Source organism: Opisthocomus hoazin, chromosome 3 (genome assembly GCF_030867145.1).
Source record: "Opisthocomus hoazin isolate bOpiHoa1 chromosome 3, bOpiHoa1.hap1, whole genome shotgun sequence".
NCBI lineage: Eukaryota > Metazoa > Chordata > Aves > Opisthocomiformes > Opisthocomidae > Opisthocomus > Opisthocomus hoazin.
This window is the reverse complement of record NC_134416.1, coordinates 75,723,725-75,750,556: the sequence shown is the minus strand read 5'-3', so window position 1 is coordinate 75,750,556 and position 26,832 is coordinate 75,723,725. Positions and strand designations below refer to the sequence as shown.

General features: G+C 42.1%; 1 protein-coding gene across 4 annotated transcripts in view; it reads right to left on the bottom strand.

Annotated features, from left to right (window-relative positions):
* PTPN3 (protein tyrosine phosphatase non-receptor type 3) overlaps positions 1 to 23,133 on the bottom strand; it is a 130,675-nt gene extending 107,542 nt beyond the window's left edge. For 2 of the 4 annotated variants that reach the window (XM_075416701.1, XM_075416703.1), the window contains exon 1: positions 23,008 to 23,133. The gene's annotated coding sequence lies outside the window, so the exon portion shown is untranslated. The remainder of the gene's footprint in view (positions 1 to 23,007) is intronic. The other 2 variants (XM_075416702.1, XM_075416704.1) reach the window with 1 other exon arrangement.
* Between the last annotated feature and the right edge of the window lie 3,699 nt (positions 23,134 to 26,832).

Here is a 26,832-nt window from a genome sequence, read left to right as displayed (position 1 = left end):
AAAACTGACCATCAATTTTAGTACTTGGGTTCTCAAACATGCTTTAATCCAACTCCTGAGGAAAATACTTTGGTCACATTTGCAAAGGATCAAACCAGATTGTATGAGTGACCCTTCCAACTTCAAGTGTGTGAATCTGGTCATCCCAACTTCATTGATGCCACTTTGCATACATAGAATTAATCCTCTCAGCTAAGTCATGGCAGGATCCAATGTGTCATCTCACACAACGTGAAGCGTTACTGTTAGACCTTAGATACTGGATTAGCACTAGTACAGAGATACCATCTACTGCATGCAGAATGAGTCAGAGAAGAAAAACAAATGGGAGGAAAAAGCAACTGAAATAATAGCAGAGACCTGCTCCCTACACTGTTCAAGTACCATAAAATACAGATGAGAGCGAGACACGCTTGTAATGCTTTCATGTTTTCAGTAGTCTTAATTGCTCATGTAAGAGATCTTTACAACATTTGTTTTTAAAAACCCATTTATAAAATAACACCTTAAGCCAGTGTGTTCAGGGCAATAACAACTCATTGCCCCATTTCCTGCATGGTGCCAAGCGAAGAATTCAGGAACTCTACGGCTTCCTCTATCCCCTGCTTCAGCTTTAAACAGCACCGAGGCACAAAACAAAATCGGCTCACTGAAAAACGCAAGAGCTATCACTAATTTATTTCCTAAATAATGCCTTTTTGGGGCTACAAACAACATTGCATGAACTCAAATTTGAAACTCAAAGTTCACCTTTCTCATCTTGATAGCATCTTATGTTAACAGCACTGAAGAGTGGAAGAAGATGAAAAGCTGAGTGAAAGTGGGAGCTGAGCATTGCAGTGCCCAACTACCAACGTTTCCCATAAACGGTCCAGGATACACTGAAGTGTACAAAGACAATTTAAAAAAAAAAAAAAAAAGCTAACTGCCATGTTGTAAAATCTAATAATCAAATACAAAGCTGGGTCCACACCTACAGTATTTGGGTAACCAAATAATGCCATTCGTTTATATGTAATAAATAATTTATGCCTTCAAATTTTCAAAACCCAATAAATAAGCATTTACCACTGAATTTTACAAAGACAAGCTACTAAAATATTCTGAAACCTCAAGTTAACATCCTTAATTACCATAGCAAAATTTATACACAAAAAGACCTCATATTCTATTAGCAGGCAATAAACTGTATTTCATGAAACTGCTGTATGAGAGATGAGAACCATCACGTCAATTTTTTTCCAAGTAAAGTTGTGATAATTAAGCAGAATTTTAGTCATCTGCATTACGGATTCAGGAATGGATGTAGAAAAACAACCAAAAGCTCGCTCTAAGGATTAAAACACATATATCCAAACCATACTTTTAAAGTGGAAATTCTACTGGTTTACTATGTCCATAGTATGATGCCAGTCAAGCGGTCTAGAACTTACCTGTGCTAATTCTACTGTTTTTGAAAAAAATCTTGGAAGTAAAACAGGGATTATCCATACAAATGTCACACTATCCACTAGGCTTGCTGGTCAATACTAATCTCTGCCTCCTCTAGTGTAAAATAAACAAAGAAATGGAAATTTTACTTTTGAGAAGTCACAGTGACAACTTTGCTGCATCGAGTCCCTGTATCACATTCCCAATGTGAGACATGTTGTGTTCTAATAGAGGACAACAGTTGAAAGTTGCTATCTATGCGTTAAAATGCTACCGATCTACATTGAAACAGTATTTCATTTGCTAATGCAGCATGATGGCCAAAAAACAAACAAAAAAAATAAACCACACATGGCTTGCAGGTAATAACACCTCTCATGAGTTGACTCCTACAGGTGTGTTAAAAACCCCCAGATTTCCAGAACAAGCCTCTCATCTCAACTGCACGTCCAATAAAAGGCTTCTTTCTACAGTTTTTGCCTGTGATTAACACATTACATTTTTCACGTCAAAGCTACAGTTACCAAACTTTCCATTCTTTTCAACAGGATTGATGTTATCATACCTCGCGTTTCATCCTCTTTCTTCAGCATAAAAGAAGTTTAAGCTGTTTCTTAAAGCGCAGGAAAGAAGCAGTTCGTAGACAGAAAAAGAGTATAGACTCAGCAAAAGTGAATCTAAGTGTCCGTATTCTATTTCTGATGTCACTAACAGCATTTTGCGAACAGGCCACTTTCCTCCTCTCCAAATTGAACACGGATCATGACTCAATTAATTGCCAAAGTATACTTTTTAAAAACTGGAAAAAACAGGCAGCATGTTGCAGGTAACTGGATTGTGAATAAACAACTTAAGAACTTGTTGTTACAGTGCTATCTACTTCCACAGCATGACTGAAGAGAGTTTCTGCAGAAGAACTGAATGGAGCTTAAATTTGCCATCTCAGATAGATGCTGCCGCAGTGGTGGTGACTGCCATCCATTGCAATGGGGGGGAAGAGAACAGGGGGGAAGACAAGGAGAACAAACACCTTAATCGTGACCATGAGAGTATTAATGCCACAGAAAGCTAACTCCACCTTCAAAGAAAATGGAAATTCCACGTGAATTTCAGCAATATGTTGTTACAAGACTGAGAAATAGCCTGAATTTACAGATGATGGAGCTCTCTTTCTTGCATGGGCACAGATGAGTACTGGATCAATGTTGTGAAGTTTACCTGCCACTTGAAAATGGGATGAAAAGCAAATAGAAAACAAAGAGCAAGAGGAGCAAATTCAGAACATCACCATACAGCAGTATGCAAAGCCTGCAGTGGTGATGTTTCCCACCTTAGAATAATTTTGAGTTTTCAGTGAAAGTCTACCTCATCTACACATTTAATCAATAAAATCATGAAAAGTTTGGAAGTGCTGGGATCTCCAGTATTCAGATATAAAGCCATTAGTAATGTCTTCACTAGCTTACACACATGCAACTTCAGAAGGTCTTGTAGTATCAAAAACAAAACTATATATTTGCCCATTATTACTGTTTAAGATTTCTAATGTTGCCCACACATTAGCTGAAAGTTTTTATTGCTTTCACAAAGCTTACAACCAGGCAAGCAACAGCCACCAAGACCGATGACAAAAGTTTTCTGCTGCAAAAGGCACCCAGCTAACAAACTCAAACAGGTTAGGTAATTTTTAATTATATGCTAGATTTTGATTAGAACTCTTGATCCCATATTAGACAAACCCAAATTAAGTTTTGCACTGTTAGCCAGTGTTTACCATTGATGGTCATTACTCATTCTGCTTCTCAACACAGGACTGTGTACCATTCAAACTTGGGACGAAAAAGTTTCATCCGTGGCAGCAAACAAACCCAGTCCATATTTTTTGCAATTAAACATTCCTGTTGGAGAAATATCCAGATCTCAGAAGAAAGCCTATGTTGTAAATTGTGTAAATGAACAAAAAGCACTGTTTAGAATTACTATGAATTGTCTTTCTCTACCCAGACTTTTCTTTCAGACCTTAAAGCTTCAAAATTTCATGAAACTGCTTTCTATACATTCATGCTTCATCTATCTTATAATCCACATTGTGCCAGCAGCTTATAAAAAAATATTCCCTCAAGCATGACAAAGAACTTCCTCTGCTATAAAGCTCGCAGCCACAAAAGATCCCCAAAGGGATCCGAACAAAGCACTGAATATCGTGCAGTTAACCACATAATGCTATCGAAAAAGATAAGATGGCAGAATAACCGAACCACAGCAATTCTTCCTTTAAAAAAAAGGAAGGACACAGTAGCAATCGTAAAATTAAGAGTTACGTTATGGAGGGAACTTTAAACTGACAACCTAACTTCATGCTATAAGGACAGAAGAAAAGATTTCTTTTAGACACTATGCTTGTATTCAATTTATCCTCCAGGACTCTTCAAAACAACATGAGTTCAAAAGATCCTAAATTCTCAAAAAAATAGTTTGTTTGAAGGAATTACACGAAGTTCTACCTCCTGACCTACAGGAAAGAGCTTGAAAATGTGTTGTAAAGTCAGAGCCAGAACCTAAACACCATGATGAAATTAAAACACCTCCTGATACTTTCATCATAACTGTTACATATTCAGATTAGCTAAACTGAAGGTGTTCACCTGTATGAAGTTTATTTGCCATGTGAGGGGACTGGGGGAGAACTTCTCCAGAAAGTTCACAAACATTATGTTTTCTAAGTCTTCAAGAAGAGAAAGCAAACAGACATTCCGAAAAGCCAGCCTACGAACATCCGCACTTTGTAAACAACTGTCACGGAAGAACAGTTTTCTGCTATTCCTTCCTTTCTATCTTCTTCTCATCTTCCTCGCCATTTATGACTAACAAATTTCTATTTTAAGCTTAGCAAAACACACCTTTTTGTCTTTTTGGATTGTTGCAGAGACTTCAAAATCTCAATTTGTTATCTTCTATCTAACAAGATCAAACTATTAGCCAGGACCTGCAGTGGCACTAACCGCATATAGCTTTTGTGCAAGTCCCATTCCTGCATGAAGAAAATAGACAAACAAACAAAAAAAGTAACTGCCACTCAAAATGGCCAGCCATTTTTCCAATCCCTGCACATGCCAGGGTGTCCTCATTTTAGAAGAGAAGAGCAATTCCTACACACAGTAAAGAAAAAAAATAAACAGAAGACAGAACACATCCTAGCTTGCAAACAATCCATGCTTTCTGTTTTTCCATCAGCATTTAAACAGTGTATGCTTCAGACCAGCAAAGTCTAAACATTTATACATCCCTGTTAGGCAATTTTTTCATCACCCTACAAGATTAACACGCACCAAGTGACCACAGCATACCATACCACAAGGAAAACACTTCTGAAAAGCATTCATCTAAAATAGATGCCCCCATGTCTTCCCTCCACCGCAAACACAGTTGCAGCTATCATTTGGTCAGTGCCTGCCTTTAAACAAATGAATTAACTTAAGCCCCCAAACAGTCCAAAAGCAGCCGCTCAGTCACTATACAACGCAGCTTCGGTGCCAAGCTTCACCACAGCCTGCCAGCTGGCCAGGCAGCTGGGTCCCCGGCAGCACAGACACCTCCCTGGACCAGGGCAGGCAGAGCACCCTTACACCGTCCCAGCCATGAAGCCACCAAAGTAAAACACTTTTTTTCCTCAGTTGTGAGCGCTTTTAATTCACGGTGGTGGCAAAGAAGCAAGTCTGCCTATTCAGTGGCTACAAATGATGCAAACAGGCACAGGCGCTGTTCTGCCAGCTGGTGTCCAACCCGAAACCAAGAGGAACATACTGGGAAGCTGGAAACCTGAGGCCGGCAAAGGGGACACCCACTGGGGGCTGAGGGAAGGCGGTGTGCATTCACAGCGAGCAGGAGCCATGCAAGCCACAACTGGAGTATGGGCGAGTAAAATGGAGCAGGGTAGAGTGCGATTTTGGAAAGGTGACCTGGTAAAGAACTGCTTGCTCTTGAGTGGAGTACTCCTTTGGGCTTGGGTTTTTGCTGTAGCATTTTGGGTGTTTTGCTGGGTTTGTTGTTTTTTTCTTTAACTCTCCCACTGACATACAGTGCCTTCACAAGTAATTCAAGCCCAGTCAGGTGGGTTTTTGTTCACTTTTAACACAGCTACCCAACAAATGAGCGTTTATAACAAAGCTTCCTGTTGCTGTCAAGTCAGGCAAGTCTCTTGAACTTTGTATTTACAAGCTTGGTAAAGCTCCCATGCACAGCTCATATGAGCAAGGCTCATGTAGTTTACAGATTTAAACCACCTCCTTGTTTGAGAATGCATCTCTATTATTCACTACATATCAACTGCTGCTATTTTTCAGAGTTTTAAACTTGGAGGCTAGTTTGGTTTTTAAATTTCAAATCACTTAATACATGGGAGAATGCCAGGCATTTTTAAACACACACACTGAATTTTGCCAAGTAGCTCTGACATTCCCCAATCCTTCCCATTTCAGCTTTCGTATTCCTGGCTGGCAGGTAGAATATTTATCTACTTCCCTCAAAGCAATCTTAGCATGCTGTAGCAACCGATTACAGAGGAATGCAGGCACTGGGCCAGCATTGCTGCTTTATACTGAAACGGGAGCAAAAAAGGGAGAGCTTTGATTACAGTGCTGAGATCCGGTATCTCTCTCCTGGTTCCCTCATCATTAGGCACTTTTGCCTGGCAGTGATAACAAGTAATGCCTCCCAATAGGCAAATTCCTCAAAACTTGATGTGGAAGGGCTGGGAAAAGCAAAGAGGGAGTTGACTACAGCACCTTATCATATCAGAGCTATGATCACAGTACAACTGGACTGAGAAATAGTACAGAAGTCCAGAACTACTAATGTTTTCTTTATTTAGTATTTCTTTCACAACACTGCAATACACCAGAAATACATTTTAAAGGGAAGACATCAAAACGAGGAGTACTTGAAAATACAATACTGTGTTTCTGGTTTTGCTTAAGAGTAGTCAATTAACCAAAAGCAAGCAATATGGCAAATCAATGACAAAACAGCCCATTTCCCTGGAAAGAAGTGACTGTCATGAGAGCTTTAAAGGAGAAATTAATTTGAAATCGATTCTTCAGACAATGTTGTCAAGCTATTTTACCTCGGTAGCTGAATAAAATAGATTAACAACTTGATTTTAAAAGCTATTAGCTAAGCTTTTATATAGATTTCTAATATGTAAGCTTATGCTGTGATCAGCAACAGAGGTAATGACCCCTATTCCAGACTGCCTACCCTAAATTACACCTCTATAAAATAATAGTCAGCTTAGTTTATTTAATCTTAACTGCTTTCCTAGAGCAAAATGTACCTTGTCATAACCAGGTAAGTGGTCTGCTTGCCCACAACAGCTTTCTGCATGTGGCATCAATATTTACACATGCTGAATGCACTCAATCCCCACCTGATCTTTGGAATCAAAGTACAAATTCTGGCCTATGCCATACACACTTTCCTGCTATTAATAAAATCTAGATTTCACCTAAGCAAGTTTGTCCCTTGCAAAAATGGGGTGGGGATTCAACTTCCACACGTAATGGGAATTAGTTGCCAAATTTAGCCAAAACTTTACTGAAATTTATAAGCAAGGTATCTAACATTCAATGAGGGTAAATTTATGCAGTAGCATATAGTCCCCCTTTTGAAGCAACATGACAAGAAAAAGACCCCTTTCAAAATAAAGACGATTTGCAAGACTAGACAGAATTAAGTGGTAGAAGAGTTTTGTTGGGGAGTGAATGCAATGACAGGCTGCCTACCCTGAGCCAGCAAACGCAAAGAAGCCAAAGAGAAGCACAGCAGCAGGTTTGAAAGGGAACTCGAAGAGAACTTCATAGCAGAGCTCTGGCTGGGAAGCAGTTCAAAACCTTGAGGAAAAAATTAACGAAGGAAACACCTCCTGCTTTGATTCTTATTGCATTCATGAAGAAAGGGGTCCCCTTTCCATAAATTTCAAAAGCATTATATCAGATAGTATCCAAATGAAAAAATAAATCAGCACTGATAAGGCTAATTGAACCAATGATTAGAGCAAAGTCTGAAGAGCATAGGGCTTTTCCAGTAGAATAAGCAGAACACCAGACATGAAAACAAGTACTGGATGAATAAAAGCATAATAGGATGGGTTGGAACAAACCAAACAGTAACAAGAATATAACAGCAACGCAGAGAGTGGAGGAAGAAGAAATTAGATAAGATAGTGGAGGGGAGTTATCTGGCATCTTTAAAACAATGAATAAAGTTTGTTTCTAAGGAACTAGATTATAGCCAGGCGCAAAAAAAAAAAAAAAAAAGGAATTAGTATGGGTGATGTTCTCATTTGTACAAACTGCTACTAATACTGTTATAAAAAAGGCGGGGGGGGGGGAATTAGACCATTAATTACCATGAAATCTGGGGGCTTTGTGGTGGATTGTTTTGTTGGGGTTTTGGGTGTTTTTTCAGGTTTGTTTGTTTTGCCCTTTGAAGTCTTGGCATCTTTTGTGGGTTTCCCTTCATAAATATTTGATAGTATGATTTCATGCTGAGCCTGAAATTTCTCCTTGACAGCACTGCATTTTAGTCCTAGTCAAATCTCAATGTTATCTGCACAGGTGGGTAAGGAGTCAGACACATCTCATTCAACTATTTGGCATTCTCTTACAGCTGAATTACTCAAATACGTAGTGTACAGACAGCTGACTAACAGTGCCCACATATGCACATCACCTTCTATGCCAGACATGCACTATTACATGTAAATACAGATCTTAACTTCTTCTTTTCCGAAAATATTTTGCCAGCGTTCACTTTCAAGGTTTCCAGACCAACTCCTCAGCTCCACCTTATTAGCATCCCCAGAAAGAGAAGGAAATTAAAACCTCAGAATAACAAAGATGACAACTCTATCCAGCAGCATTACTACAACCATCATCATAAACCATACTAATTATTCGCTTCCACCTCAAGCTTCCAACTGTATTTCAACACACAACAGTTTATGAAACTATCTTCTTCCTACCTCCAAGAACTTTGTGCTCAATGACCAATATTAAAGTGTTAAGGAAAAAACTGTCAATACTGTCAAAGACATACAAAATCAGTACGCTGCAGTGTACTAAGCTTGTAAGAAATGAATGTGTAGATAAGCACAGACTACATGCATTCTTACTTGAATAGGCTGAATCAGAGGAATCATACTATAATTTGCTCCATAAGCAAACCAATGTTAATATAACAGTTTTGATTCATTAATCAAACATTTGGAAGGCACGGAGAGCAGGATATCAAGAGTTGAAGTAAAGTTAAATCTTTATGAGGCTGTAGCAAGTTTTCCTAAATTTATTTGCTAGTAGCTGGACTCACAAGCTTATTCCAGTTCCTGCTTCATCAACTCCACCGTTACCAAGCCTAAGAAATTCAGTACCAAAATACAACTCTCATTACAAGTGCAGTAAAGACAGGATTAAAAATGTTTATGAGCAAAGGAATCATATATAACTTGGAATAATACTGAAAGACAAAATAAAGGAAATTCAAGAAAAACAGATAAAAATTAATTTTGATTTATTACAGCCAACCAAGACTTCATTTGAAGCATTAATTAAGGGGGCAGGGGGTGTGAAGCAAACCTGCCCCTTTTTCTGGGTAAAACACACGTTTTGAACTTTGAAAAAAGGTGTGTTTCAGATGGCCACTTCCCTCTGGTTTCCAGCCGCGCAAACCTCCGAAACTGGACCAGAGCCTAGGCAGTACACCCGCGTGTGGAAGCGGCCCCGAGGAGCCCGGCGCAGCCCCGCCCGGTGCCCGCCAGCCGCGCCGCTGCCGCCCGGGCCACGGCGGGGGTTCGGGCCGCGGGGACTCCCCGCCCGGGCCACGGCGGGGGTTCGGGCCGCGGGGACTCCCCGCCCGGGCCACGGCGGGGGTTCGGGCCGCGGGGACTCCCCGCCCGGGCCACGGCGGACGCGGGAGACGGCGCTACCAGCTGTGCCCGCGCAGGAGGACGGCGGGCTGGCCGCCGAGAACAGCCCGCAGCGAGCCCTGCGCCCTGCCCGCCCGGAGCAAAGCGGCTGGCTGCCAGCAGCGAGCATCTCAAACCGCCCATCTCTCTCTTTCGGGGCTAGCCCGTCTGAGGATCTTCCCCCCCGGTCCTTCCCTGCCCCGCCAAGGGAAGCTGTCACCCAAGTGATTACAGCTGTAATCGTGCAAACGGTGGTTAATTATAAGCCTAGCTCTGAGTACAGAAAGGTGACAGCGCTGAGGGCTCGAGACGCTCTGCGGCGGCTGCAGTCTGGCCAAGGAGCAGGGGAACAGCAAGAAACATCTGCCCCGAGCACCTCTTCCCGCAGGCAAGCGCCTTGCCCCCCACCTCAGCAACAGGTCCTGAAGCGGTTAGATGCCAAGGGAAAAAAGCTATGGTTGATCTAAATGCAAACAAAAGATATCAAACAATAAAAAAAAAAAAATCAACAGCAACAACACAGAAAGTAAGAAAAGAGAAAGTTTTTACTTAAGAGAAATGCTGACCCTGTAACTGTTTTTTCCCTGCTGAAATGCTTTTACTAGTTAAGACAACTGCCGGGGTTTCCCCTTAATGAGAACAAAAAAATAAAAAAAAAAGAGCTTGAGAGCAACAGTCAAATTCAGAGGTAAAGGAGGAGTCATAAAACAGGCTTATAAAGTATATCCATATATATGTACTCGGATTCAATTGCAGAGTTAAGCTTTGAAACAGTATCCAAAAGTTGCTAAATAAACTCAACCCAAATCATAACTAAGCCAAGTAGCCCCTACACTTAATTTTACATGCAAGTCAGTCACAGGTTAACACACAAGGTTTTGAATATTTATTTTCCCACGAAGTAGCAGGACTTAATTACAGGACTTTGTTACCTCCAGTAAGAGATACTTCAGTTCCATACTGAAAGTCAGGTCTAAATTTTTAAATTTTCTGCTGCATTGTATACATCTCACAAACTATTTACACAGACATCACCATGCTAACACAGATCTCAGGATTATTTCCTGAGACAGTACACAGCAGAGTTTCCTTGGCAAAATTTGAAAGGTGAGTTAGCATGCTGTTACAGGGAATGTCAAAAGATTGCACCAACTTTTGAATGATTTTTACAATGAACTGCTGGGACAAAACCAAAAAGACTTGCTGCAGGAAGCTCAACCACTACAGTTGGCCATTTGGGAATTTAGAAAAAAAAACCACAACACCCATATAAAAGAAGAAAAAGGGAAAAATAAAAAACAGGATTTGTCGAACTCAAAGTATCTTGAAACGTGTCTTTGCTATTCATAAGTTTTGTCTTAACATGTTCAATTTGTTCTGCAACAAATATGTCAATACGTATATTATGTGTCTATATATATAGACATATACAGAGCTATAAAATCTTCATTCAGGCATTCATCATTTACATATAACAAACAATAAAGCAAAAAAAGTTATTTGGTACTACTTGTCAAATGCTTTCTGATTCTGTTTGAAACTAGGCTTTTAAACACTACTCTAGCAGCATGGTGTGCATCAAGCAAAATCCCATAGGAGGCAACTTGACTGAGCTCTTTCCTCATTTTATGTTCTGCTCTCGTAAACAAAACTAAGTGAGTATCAGTATTATAGCTATTTCTCTCATACAGAACAAGAGTGCCAATTCCCTTAATAAAGGTATCATTGTGTGGTGGTAGTTTTACAGTGCTAGACTAACTTTTTTCCCACATTTACCTTCAGCCGAAAAAAATCTATTATTTTAACAAGATTAATGTTATTTTCATTAAGCTATCACCAAATTTTAGAAAAACATGGCTATATATGACCTAGATAACAGAATCATAGAAAAATCTAGGTTGGAAGGGATCTCTGGAGATATCTAGTCTAACTGTTCTTGAAAGCAGGGCTTCAAAATTGATTTTCCAAGGTCGTATCAGGTCAAACCTCTAATATTTCCAGCAAGGAAGACTCCACCACTTCTCTAGGCAACTTATTCCAGGGTTTAATAGTTCTCAAGGTAAAACCTTTTCTTCCCCTTATATCCAGGCATCTAATTAAAAAAAAAAACCAACACACAAACAAACAAAACAACACAAAATTCCTCCAAATAAAAGAAGGAATAAACAGGTAGTTTAGTACACTAACAATTTCATCCTCAAAATTTCAACACACTAACCTAATGTATCACATTGTCTGATAATACAGTCTAACTATGAAGCAAAGACTGAAATCTCTGTATTGCAGAAGTTATCCAACAGTGGACAACCGTCATGTCTTAACACTAGCAATGCAGCAGGAACTGACAGGCATTAGAACTTAATGTCTGCAGAACATTTATTTCAAGCAACTACAGTTTATAACATACATAACTGCTTAAGTTATTTATTATTGAATTATTTGGTAATATATCAGTGATCCCTTTTGTTGGCTACCTCTGGCACCATTCACTGTCCTGCTGAGTCGTACAGGCACGCCAGGATGCCTCTGATCATGTGCATACTACTACTCTCATCTCAGCATCCTAGACTGCCACCTCTCCAAGCCTGAGCTCTTCCTCCATTCTGCTCCTAGGCACCAAGCCTTGGAGTCCCACACACGCTTCTGTACCACCAGTTCCCTCCTCTTGTCTTGCCCAGCCTTTAGTTAGAGAATATAGAGCAAGGCAACGTAGGTGGTGGTTGAACTCAAGTCAAGCACCTGCTCGCTCATTACCCTGTGGGCAAAACAATATATACACCTGCTGAGCCTCACACCAAAGCCCTATCCTCAGGACAGGCACTAACCTTTTTATATAGCTCGCAGCTTAACGTCTTTAAGACATCTCAATTTATTTAATTTTTTTTTTAGAAACTATGTTGAAACTAACCAACAGAGTCAGACGTTACTGGAGTAAGGATTAGACAACCAGTACTCTCCTTAGACAACAAAACAGGCTCAGGAGTTGAACGTTCATTTGATCCAACGCTGGTTTAGGTCACCTAACATCACAAAGTTAAAAGTAGTGAAAAAACAGAAACTTTCACCTTGCTTACTTGTCACACACCAACTGCCAAAAGGGATCTCAAAGGATGAAGAGGAAGGAGACTAATAAAGCCAGGCTTGTCAAGCCGTCTGACCTTATCTACTGGCAAGAGGCACATTCGCGGATCGCCTTGAAGCTGCCATCTAATCAATCCAGTAAAACAGGCTTTTTTTATTACCCATGTTAAGAGTTCAACCTTGCCTTATAACATACAGCAAACAGTTGTAAAGCCAGTTTCTCTCCTCACCACCAGAAAGAAAAGCAAATGAACTTCAATGATGTGAGCCATCTCTAACCAAGAAAGGCCATTACACAATTCTGGCTATGTGCACCTGGCAGCTGAGCACCATCGATGCGCACAGGACTGACCCAGTGCTGTGACCATCCACAAAACTGAGGTGATACCTACGGGAACACTTTCTTCAGAACTTGTGTAGCATTTGGCCTACAATCTGCTTTTGTTGAGAAAGTTATAAGGATAAGCATGTTATCTTGGGCTTAGAAGTAATTTTACTTAATTAAGTAGTGGAGGGTACGAAACCAAGTTTGGCATATTTAAGTTAATGTGTTCTGTTTACAAATGTTTGGGGGATGGGAGACAGAAGGAAAAATGCAACAAAATTTTAAAAAGCTACTTTTGCTGTTGATAAATGAGGTGATAAAAAAGCTACAGTGTTGGGCACTTGGCAGACTAAGCAAGAAGCAGATTTATTTTCTTCATGCCAGTTTAATTCAGCTTGTATTTGTCTTTGGCTGCTTGCTTTGACATCCAGAAGAGAAATTTTAATGAGTTCTCATACTGGGAAAGATTTACTTCCTGGGTAATTAGAAATAACCAAACACAGATGACCCTAGCACACAACACAATACTACTCCAAGTTGGTCAAACACAGCACACACTGGTTAACAAGTAACAGACTTTGTAACTGATAATAGTAACAAATCTCTTGATCTTGAGAGTACCCGATGACAGAGCTAACTTTAGACTCCTGTACACTAGACTCTAGAGAACCACTTGTTAAGACTGCAGTTCAATTCATTAATCTCAGCAGATGCTATCAGAAAAGTATGTTATCTATCAAAACTCTTTTTAATAAACTGTCAGAGTCCCCCTTCACAATCTAGGGAAAATAGGCAACATTTTATGTAGGGAACCAAGCTTACTCATAGTAAGATCACAACTCCCTTACAATCATTTTGTTCCAAGAGGATGGTGTTTTAAGAAACATCATTTATATCATGTTTTCAGAATCCAGAATTCGACACAAATAAAGGCAAGTTATTCTAGTTATGAATTACCTTTATTACCAAGTCTATTCTGAAAATACCCAGCTTCATATTCCATTGAATCATGCTGTCAGATTACCACAAAACCTTTGACTGCTCACAAGTCAGATATATCTGTTTAGAAACCAAGTACAGTTAGGTAAGTGACACTGTAAAACCAACCGTACCGCCATCTCAGGATCTGAAGCCATTATACTCAGCTCAATATAAATTAACATATAATAAACACAGTTTACCAATTTACCACAGATTTTAAACAACTCTGTAATTGTGTTCTGTTCATACTGATAAGGTGAAGTAACTGTTTTGTAATGCAAAATTGGTTAAGTGTAGTCCTTCCATCACATCAAAGTGCAAGAATTTCACAATTAATAAAGAAAGAAAAAAAAAAAAAGTCCCTCAATGAGAAAGGCAGGAAAGTGTTTCAGCAGCCAGGCCCCAGTGAAAACCTGGAGCAGGACTTCCAGTGGTTTTGCTCTACACTTGGGTAGCAGAACAAGCAATCTTCAGAAAGAGGCAACACACTACTTCCTAGAATGCTCAACAAAACACATCGATAGAAAAGAAGAAACAAAGTCACCCATCTTTACCTAAAGAGTTAGAAATTCAGTGCGTAAATTCACCTTCACATTAGGTAATACATTGATAAGGAATTAAATCTCTAAGGAAATGAGGGAAAAAAGTATTCAGAGCACTACATTTGTGCTTGAGCATTTACCAAACATGAAGTTTATGCCAAAAGGGTAATATTACAAGACATAGCCCTCCCTTACTATTGAGCATGTAGATAGTTTCACTACAACAAGATGCATTTGGTAGGACCTTTGACAACTGCATATTTGTAAATAGCCAGTTGGGAGGAGGGTGTGTCTCATAGTGGTTGTGAAATACCGTTTAATAATATACCAGAAAAGCACATGCTGTTAATAAAAGTTGTCTGTTACCACTACACTGGCACACAGGTGTTTGTTTCACACTTTGAAGAAACATGATGCTACAAGCCTATACGTTCAGCTACAACAGAAGTATGATGCTCCCTACTCATTCCAAGGAGATACTACCTCATCTACCCAGCGCACTATCTAGCAGCAGAACGCTGTCAGCCAATTAATGGACATTGGTTGAACAGCACACTCATGCTACATCAGTTATTTGGTACCTTTGGTCAAAGGTACCACATATCAGGACAGAATGAATTAAAAGTTTGTATATTTAAACAAAGCCATATCTGCTCAGAAAAGGTGTAAGGCAAAAGAAAACACGACCTTTCCCATTATTAAACACCAGATCATTTCCTAGTTACCAGAAAACAGTGTTCCTCTTAATCCTGAAGCCTTACAAGCTCCCATGTGCCAAACCACCAGTTCCCTTCAGATAGATATATTTTTCTCCAGGTGTGCACTTTCAATATGAACAGGAAACATACATAACCAAAGCTGGAGAACAAACTTAAAATCCACTGAATTTAATGAATGTAAAGCTACAGTTAAGAAAGTTGCTTTACTACCAGAGTATTGCTGGGGAGTTCTGAAATACGTTAGGGATTTTTGGTCTCTTGCCACATCACTAGTGTGCCCTGACTGGTGCAGTCCCACAGACCTTCCCTCCGCTTATGAAACCTCCTGGCAACTACTTCAAAGAAGAACTGTTTTGCTAAAGTCAAACAAATCTGAAAGCAAGAAGAATCAGTTGCTGAAGGTTTTTTCTGGGTTTTTAATAAAAAACCTCCTCCATGGCTGCAAACATGAAAAACCCTACACTTGTGTGCTCTCTTATTAAAAACTACTAATTTAGTATACATGAAGTACAGTATCACAAGTATTTTCCCAGATGAAGAGCTGCCCAATATTTACAAACCTGAATTTCCTCAGTGACACCTCAAGTTGCTTATTACTTTTGGAGTAAAATGGAAAGTATTTATCCCCATATCCCCCCCAACCTGTTCCCCAGAATTATAAATTGTAAAAAAATAGTTGTGATTATATCACTGGCTTTCAATACTGTAATAAAACAGCCATCAAATGCTGCATACCTCAACACGCAGCCTAAGCTGTGTTATTCTACTACCAGTTTTAAAAAATTACTTTATTAAATACATGGACAATTGAAGTTTTTAACTACGTATTCAAACTGACATACGACTAAATTCTTGGCAAATTTTTCAGACGTCAGGCAAACCAAATTATATCTACAGAAACACGCTCTGAAGGGAATAAGGCTTACGATCCTTAATACAATAGGATTTTTCTGTAAAAAGATTCCCAAAAGACATGATCTCTTTTCAGTCTAATCCTGAATAGAATAACATAGAAGATGATTTTGAAAGTGGCTTACACTCTACCCAAACTGAAGTTCACCCATGAGTTTCTGTAAAGTAAAAATTGTACATTATTTTCAGTAGGTATCTGAGAAAACCATAGTTGAAGGTGGCAATGGGCAGAACAGAGACTGAAATTGGAACTGGGCTTACCATATCATTCAAGTTAACAGAAGAATGGTTCTAATAAATAATTGAATCAATTCATGATGAGTTGAGAGAATCAAGATTTGAAAATTAGTTAGACATATGCAAGAGTGGAAGTTTTAATCAAACAACAGTAGTCTAGAGTGCACCGTGTGAAAGACCGAACTATCAGAGTTCAGCAATTTTATCTCCTTAGAGTCTTCTGATAATTAACAAAATCCATTGACACACTGGACCCAAAAATAAGAAGCCAGGGACATGATAACAGTTTGAACTATACCATAACTATGGAGTTAATCCACACTGTAGGCCAGGATGTTAGCCAAAATATTTAAACAAGTTTCCAAGGTGCTTTAATAAGTCTTTACTGATATACGTATATGGCTAGAAGTATGTGCAAAAACTAGAAACTGTCCCATCCTATAACACCGACTGAAAGCCAATCGGGAGAACTTGTCCCCACTAGGTTGCTCAAAGGCACCTTTCTTTCCTATAGTAAACATGGACTAACACATTCTGAAACAATAACATGATAAGGCAAGCTGTGCTTTAGCATGTGCTAACTGATCTTCAACTTGACCAAAGTACAACCTGCTTTATCCACAGACTAGAGATTTTTCATGTATTTAGAACATGAGAAACACATTCATGTTACCCTCTTCCAGACAAACCACTGGCACTGAAGCAACCACAACAATCAAAAAATCCTTGCATGTGCTTAACTTCAGGTACATGTCCAAGTTTGCCTACAACCAAAAGCTGTGCCTCTAACTGTACTATTATAGCTCAAGAAGTGTAGTCCTTTCCCATCTATGTAAGAATATGAAAAAAACAGAAAACTGAAGAAATTACGAAAAGCATTTTATACTGATACAGACGTAGAAATGGAAGTCAACTGCACATACATCCAATACCTGGGATAAAAATACTAAGCTTTAAAAGAAACCCACTGCAACTCAGTGAAAGAGCAGAGATCAGACCTCTGAATGCTTGGGGCCAATCCCTGGGAGATGCCCCATGTTGAACAACAGGCTCCATATTCATACAACTGTAGGCAAAACAACACAAAAGAACAACACTACAGTACAAAAGCCCACGCATATACAAGTCACAGCTCAGGCTCCCAACTTTGATTCATAAAATGCGTCATTCTGCAGAGCGTAACTATATCACATAACTTGCTAGGGAAATAGCCATGGTTACTCATCACAGTTTGGTGTTATGAACTGCTTGCTTTCCATAACACTACACACACCAGATTAAAATCTGTGTGGGGGTGGAGGGACAGGACAGCAGGAAAATCAATGAACAAGATGTCAAATCGTAACTTCTCTGGTACTTCAAAGTGCAAACAAAACAGTGTTTGACTTGGTACTGAAATACTTTCCTGTTGATTTCAATTGCTTCCAACTGCTCTTTTTCCAAAGCCATTTTTTAAAATTTTGTTTAGGTAAAAAAAAAAAGGTAACAGTGTAAATAATAAATTACGAAGCTTTTTGCTTCTTACTATACAAAAAATGAGAAGGTAGCTTTACTTTGTGCACATGGCACGTTTTATTTGATGTAACTGATAGGTTACTGCCTTAATACTGCACAGTATTGATTAAGAATAATTATCTAACCAAATTCAGAGTGCGTAGGCCACTAGGTTGATTAGGAAGATAAAAGCTAAGTGTTGATAAAGATGGCAGAAAGTAGGTGGCCATGACAAGGATTACTACATTACCTTTTGAAACATACTGAATTGGTCAATACAAGCAAGCACACAACATACTACTTTGGCTGTATCTCTACTTAGTGATGCAAGGAAAAGTATGTTTCACTTTTGGCAAAGCAACACCTTTCAAAAAGCCCCAAATCCCTTCTGCTAGAAAAGGGATTATGATCACTCATCTTAAAGAACTCCTCTCAAATCCAGATTCTGAAAAACACAGTTTCCTCAGCTGGGCTTTCAGTCATACTTCAAAACTTGAGACACGCTCTGTCTCACCAACATACATTGCTGTAAGTGCTTGTATGAAACCTAAACTTGCCAAGGGAAGGAACCGATGAAATTACAGCCAATATGGCAGATTAACATACGTCTGTACCACGTGCAAGCTTCACTGTTTCCTGTGATCTCTGCTTTGTTTGTAAAACCGCATTACTTGCCCACTGCTCTTTAATCTTCATACTGGAGAGATCTGCAGAAGTTTAATAGGTGGAGCCCAATCACAGAAATCGATCAGATTAGCCCAATCCTAATGATCTTCATTTCAAATAGAGGCAATCAGGATAATGTGCTGGCTTCAGACTAAGGTGCCTAGAGCCTGCAGAGATCCACCGCATCCCTTATGCAGTGATATGCTCTCCTGTTAACAGTGAGGATTCTTGGACAGAACTGCATTTATTAAAAGGAAAGGTGTTGTTACTGGATGAAAACACATGCTAAGACGAGATAGCAAGGACATGTGAGAAGAGAAGGCCCTCAAACCGCGGAAGCGTGCCAGTCAAAGCTGTAGGAACTCTCAGAACGGTGAAAAGGCGGATACATTTCTGCCTGTATCTTTTCCAACTTTTTTTTCTGGAAACTGATCTAAAAATACCTCACATCTTATTGTGGAGTGGCAGATGGAGAATCTGGATTCCGAATGTATGCCCAAAGCCCAGATTTTGCTTGGACTTCTCCAAGTTGCAAGCCAAGAGCACATGGGACTCACCAGATGAACGACAGTACAGCAGTGCATTGAGCACCTACAAGGTTTTGAAATTTCTCTTGAATCTTCCTGGCCCAGCAGATGGGAACCCTTTGTTGCCATTACTCATATGTAACGTTTATAAATCCAAAACATAAAATCTAGCAGATAGGCATGACCAGACTTCAGCATCACAGTGGTTTCAGCATGGCTCAAGTGACTGAATTATGTAAGGAAGCATCAGCATTTTCCTTAGGGAGAAGGCTCTTCAAGATTTTGAATGCAGTTTGCCACCAGGAGGGAAAATTAAGACCCAAAAAATCTTTATAAAACAAGCTATTGGATAATGTTTTCTATATTATCTGATTTCTTTGCATTCATGAAATATTTTCTGTGCAGGGACATGAAAAGAAGAAAAAAATGAATACAAAGTCCTATGCAGGACACAGGACTAATTTCTATTATTAGCATTGCAATATGAAACTAAGAACTCAGTAAGGTTCAGTACATGCTGATACTAAAGCAATGGTATCTTGGGGTACGGGGAGATTACAATAAATTATCTCAAGGTAAGTCAGGATGGAACTTGCAGCAGATCTGTTACTCCACTCCAACTGCCTCTGCACTTGCTCTTTCCCCTCAGTAAACATCCTGACAGAAGAATAACTTACCTCCCATTAATTCACACTCGTCATGAGGTAAGACCGTACACACTTTCTGATATTTAGGCCCCATTGACAGAAAAACACTACAGCTCACGAAAAGCATCCAACTCCAAAACAAAACTAGAGACGGAGTGTTGCTGCCCAATACTGACGCTTCCACGTAGCCTGGACTAAGTTGCCTAAACCTTGCCTTTCCTGTGGGCTTAAGAGACAATCCCAGTTGAGAATTACCTGTTGATTGATTTGGGTAGCTTCCTACCCAAGCTTCTAGCCCAAGGTAACCTATGCTCCCATCAGGGGCTGAAGCATCAGAGCTATGGATCCTCACCACAAGCCACACACCTGCAAGCTTGATGAGCACTAGCGCATCCGTGTTGTGCCAGTTCCCCCTTGTTGACTAACCTCATGCACTTAACACCATAGAACAAAATACACATTCCACTGCTACACATAGGTAGCCAGAAGATAAGAGAAACCAATACTGTAAACTAACACCAATTTATACGAGGAGGAATTAAAATAAATAATATTTGCTTAGTATACCCAAAGCTGTAGTTACGGGAAAACAACTGAAAAAACTTGTTCTCTTGCTTTCCCACTTTAGTGCAAACTTTTCAGTAGATGACCACACACTTTTGCCTCTGACAGCAACCAGTTCTCAACTTCATGGTTATAAAGCTTATGGAATTATTTCTTATTCAGAAAAAACACACCACAAAGTTCCTACAAAACTTACAATGCACATTTACCCTATTTAAAACAATACAGTTGGTAACAATGGTCCTCATCAACATTAAGCTTTAGCTTACTTTTAACTGCTCAATTTGTAATGAACAAATAGTCCTATGTATAGATGTCAGCATGGCAAATATTATTTGCGAACACACAAAGTGACAAAATAGAAGAACTCGCTATACCTGCATTTATTCCACCTTGGAGAATTTAACATTAATGACTTCTGTATACAATACTTTTAGTGTTGTGCCTATGTAAGGTTACTCTTTCAGTGTCTATGTAAAGCTATCATTTACCCATCAGTATGAAAAGTAGGTCACAGTTTAGAAATATATGGACAACAGTCTCTACTACAGTACTGACTATTAAAAAACCCACCCAAGATCTTTAGAAATTAGTTGCTATTTTAGACTACTGGAGTGGATGAAAACAAGATTTATCATGTGATAAGTCATGAACATATGCAAGAAAGATGATGTTACTACCCCACTAGCTTTTTCATTATCACCTTCTGCATTAAGCATATGACACCAGTAACACAAATTGATAAATTAAGAAGCAATTATGGAACTTTCTGGATATGCTATTAAGTAGTTCACTTAACTACAGTCTTATTACAGTCTTAGTTTGTATTAAAAGTATTTTGGAGACATAGGGGTAAAGTTAACTATTGCACAGTAAAACACGTCACTGTGATATCACCCAAGATTTCCGTCCTCAAATCATGAGCAGTCCCAGTCTTAGAATGTGCAAAAAAGGTGATAACAGACATGCAAGAAACACTTATTAAGTCACAGAGAGATGACAAGTATTAAGAGTTTTTCCAGGAATCTACTGCCAGCAATATTAGAGTGTTTAATGAAATAAAATCAATCTTACCAACACAAGTTGGTTCTTCAAATAAGCTGTTCTGCTAACCGTACTTAGAAATATGTGAAATATTACATTTTTGTCTTATGAACTAAAACCAAAGATGCATTAGACATTTGTCACCAACCTGTTAAGACACTTTTGCCACAAGACAGTGGCAGAGAATGCCAGCATCATAAATATCTAGTATTTGCATTTTATTAACAAGTTTTTCCAGATATGGCAATGAAGCTGACCTTTCTTGCCCACATTCCTGTTTGTTAACGGTTTCCTTTACGATCAAAATCGCCCAGGTAATAGGGATCATTTGTTTCTTCTACAGATCAGTTTCACAAAAAAAATATTTAAAAAGTGGAAGTGCAACTCTCCTCCAAAGCTAAGTAAGTACTCTACACATCTAAATCCACTTTCTATAAATGATTTTTCTATGCAATACCGTGCATAATCCTTTTGGTAGAGATACGCATATTACTGAAGTACTAATTGGGGATGGTCAAAGTAGCAGTACCACTATTTGACATTATCAAAGCACTAATTTGTTCTGATTGCTGCTACATAGTTATTAGAGCAGTAGCAATTTGTACGACAAGCCATGAAGGAAGCAACCATCCTAGCAGGGAAAACAAAACAAAAAAAACCTAAAAAAACCCCCATATCTTTGAAGGAGAGTAAAGTGAAGAGCAACAGAAGGAGAGGCTGAGTAATTACTTCAAGTAATCTCAGTGAAGAGAGGAAATGAGAAGTGCTGTAAGATGAATGGGAATGTTATCTTAAAAGAAATATCATCTTCTACTGCCATTGCATCTGTTTCACAACACCAATAGGGTAACTTACTTTCACACTTCATATAGATGCATATCTTTGATATATTATAGATATGGATATATGCCAGGTTGGATGGAGCTCTGAGCAACCTGGTCTAGCGGAAGATGCCCAGCCCATAGCAGGGGGGTTGGAACTAGACGATCTATAAGGTCTCCTCCAACCCAAACCATTCCATGATTTTATCACACTACGTATTGGGAGGTTTTTATATCTCCACACTGTAAGCCGGCAGCCAAAACGCTGAGAGCACCACAGACGAGGAGTTACCGCCGGGCTTTGGGTTTCGATCCCTGGGCTGCCCCGTGCCGAGCAGCCGTCCGTGTGTCCGTGTGTCCGGCCGGACGGGCGGGGGCACAGGCAGGGCCGCCCGGCGCCCGCAGCGCTCCCCTCCCAAACCCGCCCGAGGCCCTCGGCGCTCGGAGGGGCTCGAAAAACACTCTCGGGCGAGGTGCCCCGCCAGCGATCCGGGGGAAGAAAAGCTCGGACGAAGGAAGGAGCCAAACCAGCCCCGCAGCAGCAGTCAGCGGCGGCCACCGCAGGAGCGAGCGGGGACGGGACGGGACGGGACCTTCCCCCGCTCCCCCTCGCCCCGAGACCCGGCGCTGCCCCCGCCCAGCCGCCGGCCCGCAGCGCCCTCGCACCCCGCTGGAAACACAGGGCCACGAAAGCTGAGGGACCCCGCGGAGCGGAGCAACGCCGCGCCCCGGGGCGCCCCGAGCCGCCCGCTCCCCGCCGGCACGGCACGGCACGGCACGGCACGGCGGGCCACAGGCTGACAGCCAGCCCGGCACCACCGCCCACCTCCCCGCTCGCTGCCCCCCCGCCCAGCCGCCGTCAGCAGCCCCTGGCCCCGACGCCGCGGGGAGCGCGGCCAGCCCGGCACCGGCGCGGGGCCAGCTGCCCGCCCGGGCGCTCCGCCGGCCGGCCGGCCGAGGAGGGAGGCGCGGGGGCGGCCCCGGCGGCTCCACCACCGCCGCTCCCGGCGGCGCCAACTTTCCGCCTCAGCCCGGCTTCCGCGCCCCGCCCGGTACCTGCCGCGCCGCCCCGCGCCGCCGCCGCCGCCCCGCTCCCCCACGGGGCGCAGAAGGCCGTTACGGCCGTCGCGGCCGCCGCCACCGCTCAGACTGAGGCGAGCAGGTGCGGAGCGCGGGACCGCGGAGCCGACCCCGCTCCCGCCGCCGGCTCCTCTGCCCGGGCTGGGCGCGCGGGGCGGGGCGGGGCGGGGAGGGGCGGCGAGGAGTGCGCCCGCCCCCTAGCGGAGCGACTGGCCGGGCCCGGCAGCCCACCCCCTCCCCAATTCCCCGCTTCGGCTCCACTCGGATCCCTTCGGCACTTTCCGCCGCTTCCGGAAGGGGGAACGGGAGAGGCGGGGTGTGTGGGTGGGGGGAGTCACCCCGGAGTGGGGTGGGGGGGGGCCTGTTCCCTCACGCCTCTCAGCGCCCCGCGGCGGGCGCGCATGCGCACTGCGGGGCGTACCGGGCGCCACCTGTCCCCGGGCGGCGGCGGCCATGGCGGTCGCGGTGGTTAGCGCGTGCCCGCCTGAGCGGGAGGGGAAAGGAGGGCAGGGCAGGGCAGGGTCCGGTCCTTTCCCCTCCGCTCCCGGGGCCGTCCTGCCTGCGGCGTGCGGGCTGCGCCTGCTGGCTGCGGGGCGCGCGGGAGCTGCAGAGGTTAGCACGAGCTCGGCGCGGCCTGCCTCAGCCGCTTGAGGCCCGGGCCGGCTGCGGGCCTGCGCGGGGCAGCGAAGGGCGCGGGGTCTCCGCGCGCTGTCGCCTGGGTTAGTGCCGAGGCCAGTGCGGGGTACGCCAGGTGTCGCCAAAGAAAGGGGTCTGTAGCGCCCGCTGTCCGTGGGCGGGTCGGGCCGCCGGCTGGGGACTCCGGGGGCACGGGGAGCCGTGCTGTGCCGCCGGCCTGCTGTCCGCTCGCTGTGCTTCTCACGGGGCGCGCCGCGCGGAGGGGTTAGCTCAGGTGTAACTGTGTCGAAGCAACTCTACACCCATGCTAATTAACTGAGCCTTTCAGCAGAGCTAATTAACTGAAGCAGAATACCTCAGTGGCCAAGCTATCTGGTGGTGTGTTTTCTCCAGGGGCAAAGCCGGTGAAAGAAATTTCCAGGTGCTTGTTCCTGCCCTTGTGGCACAGTTGTGCTAATGCAACTGTAAATGAGATCAATGAAACAGTCCGGGTTAAAGCATACACTAAAACTCTCAAAAAATATGTGGAACTTTGATGTTGTTTCCCTGATCTGTTTTGGCACCTTTCCTCAGACATCTCTGTTAACACAAATGCCGGGATGGGAGCAGGGAGAGAGCGAACTGTGCCAAAGCTCCGTGCAAGAGACACAGATCCAGAGAAAACCAGAGACATGCCAGAGGAAAGCTTATCAGACTATTCCTTGACACGGCTGCATTGTTTCAAATTCCAAAATTACCCTTTCCAAACTTAATCTAGGGGCCTCTGTGCTGCATTGCGTAGCATAAATACGCCTGCAGTGGAGATGCGGCTTTCCACAACGCAGCTTGGCTCTCGCAGACTGCTTGCGCTGAACTGCTCATCTAGTCAGCCATTCCTCAGTATGCCTCTTTGCTGGCTCGTGTGGGTAAATTAACTTGAAGGTAACAGCTCCAGGTGCAGTGAAGGCAGGAGAATGGGGGCCAGTTTGTGCATGTCTACACAGTACTGCCTATCTAAATTTGAGTGCTGGGAGGAGCATGGCTATATCACATGTTTTCCCACTAGGGACAACGCACGCTGCTGCTCAGCATGGCTGATTTGCAGTCTTTTTCAGATTTCCTGCAGGTTCCTCTGGACAGTTCTGTCTTACGCTCATAAACATGTTCATTAATACCTACTTTGAAGAACAATCTGTCCAAAAGACTTGATGGAGGAAGCCATCTAATAATCTTAGCCCTCTTCATTTATAAAAGGTGCATAGACTTAATCTTCCACACATTTAAATCCTAATGAAATATTCAAAGTCGAGAGGTTTCATTCTAGTTAACTGGTTCTGAGACATAAAGTAGGAATAAGTTCATTTGTTAATGCTGTACCATTCCTCCAGAGTGTGAGAATATTTAACTCTGGAATGACAGAGTTTGTAAAAAAGCACTGGCATTGCCATCCCGGATCAGTCCATTAGGTCAGTGTGTTTCTGGCAGAACCTCTCCTTCTTAATGAGTGAGGATTACACCCCTCTAACACTTTGTGTGCCATGGAAGGAAGTTAAACTTCCTTTAAACTGATACTCTGCATTTTCCAAACAGTGGAAGTACTTCACAAGCGATAGTCATCACCTCTTCCTTTAGAGGGAATGCGGTAAAATGTGCTGCGTAACAGATACATGAAGTTAACACATGGCCAAAGGCCAAGCTGCTGCTCACCGTATTAGAGGTTACTACATCTTGCCCTCCACACAGTCCCATGTATAGGAGCATTAATTTAGTGGCGTGATAGCCAATACATTCCAACAAACCATAGTCAGGGCCCAATGACTTTCAGACATGAAATATGAGTGTATTAGGCACTTGATTTAGCCACATAGTACAATTCCTGTTTCCCGTAAGACCAAAGCTGTGCAGCTAGACAACTCCTTCATTACAACATCAGGAATTATACTGTTGGACCTTGAAGGAAATATGTAATCCCATTCTTCCCATATGTTAAAACTATCACCTGTTGTATCAAGTACTGTCAGTCATACCAGTGGAGAAGAGCATCCCCTGCTCTGTTGACCGGGAGTTCCAGATTTAATGGGAACAAACAACAGCTTTCTACTAGGCACAGTTACTTACAGCTCCAAAATTCTGTTCTTGGAAAGCACTTTCCCAGATTCCTTGGTTATATGGAAAGGCAGAGAATCCTATACTGATTAAAAGCAGGGAGAATAAGAAGGAATATGATAGCTGTGACTGCCACACACAGGATACCATAGGAGCGCTAGTGAATTTCTCCCACCAACAGATGAACTCTCCCATGAAATGTGATATCAGCTAATAACAAAATAGCTATGTTTCAAAAACACTTCTGTATGTGAATGTTCCTACACATAACCTATTTTTTGAAAATGTGCTAAATTAGATAAATACAAATTCATTACCTGTCAGCCATTTTCCTATCACACAATCAAAAATGTGGACAAAATACTAATTCTATGAAAATAACAGCCTGACATTTAAAAAAAAAAACCCACTCCCTCCAAAAAAAAAAAAAACAAATCAGGATAAAAACTGCCTCTGTTAATTTCACCTTTTCTGGCAGAGGCATTATTATTTTCTGTAATTACATAAACACACTATTTTTTGCAGGATTGTCTCCCATTCTCTGCGTGTCTTAACAGCTGCCTTCACTGCACATGTTAACACCTACAAACGGGATGGCTACTCTCGTGCTGTTGAGTATCCAGCTGAAGACATCTCGGACGTAGTTTTTCAGCTCTCAGTTCCTGCGTGTGTTTACTTGTATCTCTGACCACTTCTTTAAATAAAAAAAATCACAACCCGAACCGTTCTTCGGTTTACTCAGGAAAGTGCTTAATTACTGATCAGAGGGGGAAAGATCCTGCTGGAGTGACTTCCTTAGCATCACCCAGAAGTGCTGTGGCAGTAGCAAACATCTCTAGTAGCAGTTTGTGCAGGTATCTTAGATGGGGATCAGGTACTACTTGAAACCAGGTAAGGAAAAAAAATGTGGGTAGTGTTACTTTTAATACAGATAAGTTCTCCAGTTAGGTTTACTTGCAGTGATACGAGGAAAAGCGTAGCACTGTGAAAAGTTGAGGGCTGCTTATTTGAGCAGCATAGCTGGCTTATGCTACGCCTTGGCGAGTTCATGAAACCACAGTTTCACAGCTTAGACCGGCT